Source organism: Periophthalmus magnuspinnatus, chromosome 5 (assembly GCF_009829125.3).
Source record: "Periophthalmus magnuspinnatus isolate fPerMag1 chromosome 5, fPerMag1.2.pri, whole genome shotgun sequence".
In the NCBI taxonomy this organism is placed as follows: domain Eukaryota; kingdom Metazoa; phylum Chordata; class Actinopteri; order Gobiiformes; family Gobiidae; genus Periophthalmus; species Periophthalmus magnuspinnatus.
This window is the reverse complement of record NC_047130.1, coordinates 8,045,217-8,054,381: the sequence shown is the minus strand read 5'-3', so window position 1 is coordinate 8,054,381 and position 9,165 is coordinate 8,045,217.

The following is a 9,165-nucleotide window of genomic DNA, read 5'->3' as shown; positions in this document are numbered from 1 at the left end:
TCAAACAATACCTTTCATGCACATCACAGTAGATTAGAAGATCTCCTCATCTGGTTTCTCCTTTGACACTGGAAGATGCTGTGATACAGATGTCTCATGATAGATTATTTATAGGATTTAATGATGTCTTGGGATCATCATCACGTGTTTAAAATTATCACTGATACAGAAGCATGTTAAGAAAGGAGTTGTTTAAGATTTAAAATGTTTAGAGGATGTCTAGAGTTCTGTTTTCTAAAATCGTGTGTTTGAATTGGGGACTCATTCCGTGGTGTAGGGCGCATTGGGCCTCATTCATGAATCATTCTGATTTGTATCTTATTTTTGTAGAAATACAACATAAGGGCAAAGTGTTGGGTAAAGTTTTTTGTTTTTTTAAAGCTAAGGGATAGTGATTAAATGGCAATTCAGACCAAACACCAGAACCAGTAGGGGGTCAAGAGGTCCTGTGGGGCAATATTAGTATCAAATAAGTAGCGGGTTACGTTTTTTTTAAGGGGATTTTGTTAACAGTAGGGGGTCTGTTGCCTGACCAGCCAGTCCCTTCTACATTTTTGTCAAGTTCAGAAAAGTGTGGAATCTAGTCAAGAGCATGAAAAATCTCCGTCATTATTTGGAATGATCCAACAACAGCTGCTAATTTGTATCACATGTGGAAGACAACTCGTAAAATTCTCGTAACATTCAGAACAAAATATATAACTCCTTTTCCCTAAGATAAATGACAGTTGATAATGATATAATGATGATGTTTTATTATTATTATTATTTTTTTTTTTTGGTCAACATTTTCAATAATTTACATTATTTACAGTTACAGTACAGGATACTGAAACAGCTTTACAGTAACATACTTATAAGCAAAACACAAATACAGTGAGGCAAATAAGTATTTGAACACCCTGTGATTTTGCCAGTTCTCCCACTTAGAAATCATGGAGGGGTCTGAAATTTTCATCTTAGGTGCATGTCCACTGTGAGAGACATAATCTTAAAAAAATCTGGAAATCTCATTGTATGATTTTTAAAATAATTTATTTGTATGTTACTGCTGCAAATAAGCATTTGAACACCTGTCTATCAGCTAGAATTCTGACCCTCAAAGACCTGTTAGTCCACCTTTAAAAAGTCCACCTCCACTCCACTTATTATCCTAAATTAGAAGCACCTGTTTGAGGTCGTTAGCTGCATAAAGACAACTGTCCACCCCATACAATCAATAAGACTCCAAATACTAACATGGCCAAGACCAAAGAACTGTCAAAATGCACAAAGAGACAAAATAGTATACCTCCGCAACGCTGGAAAGGGCTACGGGGCAATTGCCAAGCAGCTTGGCGAAAAAAGATTCACTGTTGGAGCAATTATTAGAAAATGGAAGAAGCTAAACATGACTGTCAATCTCCCTCGGACTGGGGCTCCATGCAAGATCTCACCTTGTGGGGTCTCAGTGATCCTAAGAAAGGTGCGAAATCAACCCAGAACTACACGGGAGGAGCTGGTCAATGACTGGGACCACCGTTTCCAAGGTTACTGTTAGTAATACACTAAGACGTCACGGTTTAATAAACATGCATGGCACGGAAGGTTCCCTTGCTTAAACCAGCAAATGTCCAGGCCTGTCTGAAGTTTGCCAATAACCATTTGAATGATCCAGTGGAGTCATGGGAGAAAGTAATGTGGTCAGATGAGACCAAAATAGAACTTTTTGGTCTTAATTCCACTCGCCGTGTTTGGAGGAAGAACAATGATGAGTACCATCCAAAGAACACCATCCCTACTGTGAAGCATGGGGGTGGAAACTCAGGACGACTGCACTATATTAAGGTGAGGATGACCGGGGCCATGTATTACGAGATTTTGGGGAACAAACTCCTTCCCTCAGTTAGAGCATTGAAGATGGGTCTTGGCTGGGTTTTCCAACATGACAATGACCCATAGCAGACAGCCAGGATAACCAAGGAGTGGCCTAGCCAGTCTCTAGACCTAAATCCAATAGAAAATCTTTGAAGGGAGCTCAAACTCCGTGTTTCTCAGCGACAGCCCAGAAACTTGACTGATCTAGAGAAGACTGGTGTGGGGGGTGGGCCAAAATCCCTCCTGCAGTGTGTGCAAACCTGGTGAACAGGAAACTTTTGACCACTGTAATTGCAAACACAGGCTACTGTACCAAATATTAACATTGATTTTCTCAGGTGTTCAAATACTTCTTTTCAGAAGTAACATAGAAATAAATGATTTAAAAAATCATACAATGTGATTTCCAGATTATTTTTTTTTAAATTATGTCTCTCACAGTGGACCTGCACCTAAAGTGAAAATTTCAGACCCCTCCATGATTTCTAAGTAGGAGAACTTGCAAAACCACAGGGGGTTCAAATACTTATTTGTCTCACTGTATATTGCCTATACTATTAACATCAGGTTCAGGACACTGAAACAGCTTTACAGTCATACATTTATCAATCCATTCTCTTCTGCTTATCCGGGGCCGGGTTGTGAGGGCAGCAGCCTAAGCAGGGACTCCCAGACTTCCTCCACCCCAGACAAGTCCTCCAGCTCCTCCGTTGGGACCCTATGTTGTTTCCAGATCAGCTGAGAGACATAGTCTCTCTAGTTTGTCCTAGGTCTTCCCCAGGGCCTCCTCCCAGTGGGACATGCCCAGAACACCTCCCTAGGGGGACGCCCAGGAGGACTGAACATTTGCCCAAGCCATCTCCTCTGGTTCCTCTTGACGTGGAGGAGCAACGGCTGTACTCCGAGCTCCTCCTTTGTGACTGAGCTCCTCACCCTATCTGTAAGGGAGCGCCCAGCCACCCTGCAGAGGAAACTCATTTCGCAGAGGAAACTCATTTCCACACGTATCCACGATCTTGTACTTTCGATCACCCACAGCTCATGACCATAGGTGAGGGTAGGAATGTAAACTGACTGGTAAATTGAGAGCTTTGCCTTTCGACTCAGCTCCTTCTTTACCACAACACTGATACAGCGACGGCATCACTGCAGACGCTGCACAGGTCTGCCTGTCAGTCTCACGCATCATCCTTTCCTCACTTGTGAACAAGACCCCAAGATCCTTGAACTCCTCCACTTGAAGCAGGAACTCTCCACCTGGAGAGGGCAAGCCACCTTTATTTTTTTTTTCTGGTCAAGAACCATGGCCTCGGATTCGGAGGAACTGATTCTCTTCCCTGCCGCTTCACCCTCGGCCTGCTGCCTGTTGCAGGTCTTGGCTCGATGAAGCCATCAGTACAACATCACCAGCAAAAGGCAGAGATGAGATCCTCTGGTCCCTGAACCAGACCTCTCCGGCCCCTGCTGCACCTAGAAATTCTGTCCATAAAAACAATGAACTGAACTGGTGACAAAGAGCAGCGCTGGCAGAGTCCAACATGCACTGGGAACGGGTCTGCTGGCAATGCAAACACAGCTCCTGCTCTGGTCGTACAGGAACAGGACAGCCCCTTAGCAAAGGGCCCCGGATCCAGTGCTCCCGGCACTCCCCAAAGGGCATCAAAAGGAACATGGTCGAATGCCTTCTCCAGATCCACAGAGCACATGTAGACTGGTTGAACAGTCGCAGAACACGAGACCAGTATTCTGCAACTGGGACAAAAACCACAGTTTATTTGTATAACACAATTCGTACACAAGGTAATTCAAAGTGCTTTACAGAATTTAAAAAAGACATGAAAATCACATTACAACAAATCAAAACATAAGTAATCACAAATAATCATCATAAGAGTAACATTAAAGAAGAAAAGTGCAGAGTAAAAACCTTTCAGTCACATGCACAACTAAAAAGAACTGTTTTGAGCCTGGATTTAAACATTGTCAAAGTAGAGGCCTGTCTCACATCTTCAGGAAGATTATTTCAGGTTTTAGCTGCATAAAACTGAAATGCCGATTCCCCATGTTCTGACTCTGGGCATCAGTAGGAAGTCCTACTGAAGTCCTCAGAGTGTGAGATGGTTCATATGGCACTGACATGTCAGAGATGTAGTTTGGTGCTAGGCCAGAGAGAAACTTTTACACAAGCAGAGCTGCTTTGAAATCTATTCTCTGAGACACAGGAAGCCAGTGCAGAGACCTGAGCAATTCAGTTTATTGTAGTCATTGTCAGAAAAAGAACAACGAAATTGTGTTTGGAGCATCCCATAAAGTGCAATCCATAAGAAAAATAAAATAAATACCCTTAAACCCCAGTGTAACATTGACCCAGTGTGGCTTCAGTACAACATGAGACAGTACAACATGAGTCTTGTAGCGGCATGATGGTGTCAATAAGGTGCATAGAAACAGGGACATACAGACAGGGACTTGAGAATAATGACAAAATGCAACAATGCAACCAGTTCAGTGTTATTGAGAGTTGAATGTGGTTTTTGTCCGCGAGAGGGGGGCAGAGAGGGGCCGAGAGGGGAGAGGGGCAGAGTTCAGGAGCCTCACAGCCTGTGGATACAGACTGTTGGCCAGTCTGGATGTTCTGGCCCGTATGGACCTGTACCTTCTCCCTGAGGGCAGCAGGTGAAAAAGATGGTGCGCAAGGTGATGTTGATCCCGCAGGATGTTGTGCACTCTTCTCAGACAGCGAGTGGAGTAGATGGTGCTGATTTCTGGAAGGGTGGTTCCAATTATTCTGCCGGCTGCTTTCACCACCTGCTGGAGTGCCTGCTGGTCAGCCTTAGTGCAGCTGGAGAACCACACTAAAAATCCATATGTCAGAACATTACTGATGGCAGTTATAAAAGTTCAACATCAGAGGTCTGGGAATGTGGGCACTCCTCAGTTTCCTCAGGTAGTAGAGGCGCTGTTGGGCCTTCCGTACAGCTGAGGTGATGTGATCACCCCAGGACAGGTCCTCAGTCACGGTTACCCCCAGAAATTTAAAACTGCTCACCCTCTCCACCACTTCGGAGCCAATGAGGAGAGGTAGGTGATTGTTGTGACTTCTCCTGCGGAAATCCACAACAATCTCCTTGGTCTTTTTAGTGTTTAAAAGCAGGTTATTGTGGTGGCACCATGACTCTAGGTGTTGCACCTCCCTCCTGTAGCTAACCTCATCATTGTTGGATATGAGGCCGAGCACTGTGGTGTCATCAGCGAACTTAACGATGAGGTTGGACGCGGAGGAGGAAAGACAGTCATGGGTGAAGAGAGTGTATAGCAGAGGGCTCAGAACACATCCTTGAGGGGCCCCGGTGTTGACAACAAGGCTGGGGGAGGTGTTCTTGCCCACTCTAACACTCTGTGTACGATTAGTCAGAAAATCCACGGTCCAGTTGCACAGAGAGGAGTTGAGTCCCAGTTGGTGGAGTTTGGACCGAAGTTTGTATGGCCGGATGGTGTTAAAAGCCGAACTGTAGTCTACAAAGAGGAGCCGAGCGTAGGTGTTCTTGTGCTCCAGGTGCTCCAGTAGTGTGTGCAGCACCATGGCTATGGCGTCCTCGGTTGACCGATTCTCTCTGTATGCGAACTGGTATGGGTCCAGGAATGGTGGCAGAACAGCTTTAATGTGTTTTATGGCCAGTCTCTCCAGGCATTTGGCGGGAATGGAAGTGAGTGCCACAGGTCTGTAGTCGTTCAGACATGTGACGTTTGACTGTTTTGGGATGGGGACAATGGTTGCTGCTTTGAAACAAGCTGGAACCAGAGAACAGGACAGTGAGGTGTTGTATATAGAGGTGAAGACGTCCGCCAGCTCTGCAGCACAGTCTTTTAGCACCCGGCCCAGTACTCCATCTGGCCCGGCCGCCTTCCTGGTGTTGATGCTGTGGAACACACATCTCACCTCATGAGTGCTCAGGACTGGAGCAGGGTCAGTCGAGGGGAGAGGGGACAGGACAGGGTCGGTGTTATTCCTGTCAAAACGGGCATAAAAGAGGTTTAAGTCCTCAGCCAGAGTAGGACTGTCAGCTGAGGGTGTTGGTGGTTTCCTCTTGTAGTCTGTAATAGCCCTGATGCCTTCCCAAACCTGCCTTGGGTTTGTGGTGTTCTCAAACCTGGCCTCGATGCGCCTCCTGTGATGTCGTTTGGCAGTGTTGATGCCACTCCTCAAGTTAGTCCTGGCAGCCCTATATGCCTCCTGGTCCCCGGATTTGAAAGCAATATTCCTAGCTCGGATGAGTTGTTGAACTCCGTGTGTCATCCAGGGTGGAGTATTGGGAAACACACGGAATTGTTTCCAGCTTGTTATATTGTCCACACAGAAACATATGTAATCCAAGACAGTGGAGGTGAAACTGTCCAGTGTAACACGATTGACGGTGTCCTGCTCTTTGAATACTTCCCAGTCTGTGTGGTGGAAACAGTCTTGGAGCATAGGAATAGCATCCTGCGGCCATATTCTCACGGTTCTGATTGTAGTCCCAGTGCTCTTGATCTTTGGTGTACACCTTGGGTGCAGCAAAATAGAGAGATGGTCTGACAGACCCAGGTGGGGATAGGCCTGGGCTCTGTATGCGTCCGCAACATTAGTGTACACCTGGTCCAAAGTTCTATCTCCTCTGGTAGCACACTTCACATTTCGGTGGAATTTGTGCAGTACAGATTTTAAGTCCGCATGGTTGAAGTCCCCAGCCACAATAAAAACACTGTCCGGGTGTGCTACCAGGCTGTTGTTGATGCTGCTGCTCACTTGTGCTAACGCTAACTTAGCATCAGCATCTGGTGGAATGTAAACAGCGCAAATGTAAACACAAGAAAATTCCCGAGGGAGATAGAATGGACGGCACTTTAACAGCAACAGTTCTGCCTCTGTACTACACAGTTTATCCATTACCGTTGTGTTCCATTACCGTTGTGTTCGTGCACCAGGAGTTGTTAATATACATACACAGTCCCCCGCCGGTCTTCTTACCAGAGTCCGTGGTCCTGTCGGCTCGGTAGGCGGTGCGGCCCGCTAGCTCAATAGCCGCATCGGGAATGAAGCTGTCCAGCCAGGTTTCGGAGAAAATCATACACGAACAGGTGTTAAAAGTCCGTCGAGTAGCGATCTGCAGTCTTATTTCATCCAGTTTATGACGGATTGAACGAGCATTGGAGAGAAATATGGTCGGGAGCGGTGGTTTGAAGGGGCTAGCCTTTAGCCGAGCCCACACGCCCCCCCGTTTGCCTCTCTTCTGCCTCCGCTCACAGCACTTCCTCCTCCGGCCTGCTGCTGCGGGTAACCCCGGGGGTTGCTTGACGATCTCCGGGGGGATGAGATACTCGGGTGTCAGTTGAAGATCTCCATAGCTCAGATGTAGTAGCTCATCTCTGCTGTACTGAAGTATGCCAAGACTGTGTGAGATGATACACAGCACCACAAAAAGTGCAAAACAATAGGATCTCCGGGCCGCTGTGTCTATGCACGCCGCCATCTTGGTCTTGGCACAAGACTTCTGTGCTCGTACTTCCTAATTCTAATCAGGACCCGAGCAGCAGCGTTCTGGATGTACTGTCAGTGAGCAGGTCCTTACAGTAGTCTAATCTACTGGGGGCAAATGTATGGATAAGTCTCTCCAAGTCTGGTTTTGACAATATACCATTGATTTTTGCAATGTTGTTTAGATGTTAAAAAACTTCAGATGTTATTGATTTGATGTAGCTGTTGAAGTTAATATCTAAGTCCATTATTGACCCTAGATTTCTAGCCTGATTTGAAGGTTTTAGAGAAAGAGACTGGATGTCACTATTAACACTTTCTCTATGTTTCTGTAGACCAAAGATGATGACTTCAATCTTGTCGGAGTTTAGCTGGAGAAAGTTGTTTTGCTTTCACACACTGATCTGTTGGATGCAGTGACAGAGTGAATCCACTGGTCCATATTAAACCTGCTGCCAGTGAGACATAGATCTGAGTGTCATCTGCATAGTTATGGTAGGGCAAATTATTGCTGCATATTAACTGGCCTAATGGAAGCATGTAGAGATTGAAATTCAGGGGTCCCAGGATTGATCCCTGGGGCACCCCACAGGTTAGGGGCATTTTGTCTGAGACACATTTTCCAATTTCAACCAAGAACTCCCTGTTTTCTATATAGGACTTGCATCAGTTTAGTGCTGTACCAGAGAAGCCCATTCAGTTCTCTAGTCTCTGTAAGAAGATCCCATGATCGATAGTGTCAAAGGCAGCACTCAAATCTAACATGATAAAGACTGAGACTTTGCCTGTATCAGTGTTCAGGCAGATGTCATTTTTCACCTTGATAAGAGCAGTCTCAGTCAATGTTCCCTCTAATTTTTCACGAGTCTGAGCAAACACACAAACTCCCTGAGCGTCCCATGGACCACTGTGAGCGACATCAGACGTGTGCACTGTGGTCATGCTGCATCACATCCATCCAAGTTAAATGGTTTATTAAAAGAATCAAATTACCACATTTACATTTCTGTTATAAGACTTTTAACTAAGTGCTTTAGCCCACTTATATAATGAAAATGACAAAAATCTTGCTCATGACCTGTGTAGTATGTTAATGCTATTGGAAGTATAAATATTTAACTATGGCAAAACATGAGCTTCCAACCAAACCAAGCCAACTGTAAACTCCAATGTTGAAAACACACTTAACATTTTTATGATAAAGCTCTGACTTGTATTATGAGTATAAGCCATTGTGTGAAGCTTTTGCTGTGCACTGAGTGAGATTGTCCTACTGTGTCTGGGAGACAGTCTGGTAACTCTTTTTCAGTACATGACATGATCATTTGATTTTTACAACTCATAAACTAGTGACAGTCAATGACCAATACACACTGAGAGGAATCTGTATCTGCACACCCAGCTGCTCTATTACTGTACATATATATCATATCAAAACACAATATATAATGTGTATTTGTATATAAAATATAGTCAAAACAAGTGGTGTGGGTCAAAATAAATATATTTACAAACCACACACACATTTCAAAATGTAAACAAATACACACTGGAAACTAAGAACACACTGCACATGTGACAGTGTGACAGTCATTCTGCTACAGTGGCTCAGTGGTTAGAGGTTGGAGGATCGAGTCCGGCTCAGACCAACTTCTGTCATTGTGTCCTTAGGCAAAACACGCCCAAGTGGTGTGTGCTTGATGATTGGTGGTGGTGGGGGCGCCGATTGGCATTAGCTAATGCTAATGATTACACATGATATATTTGACCAACAATTAAGTCAATAGCAGAAT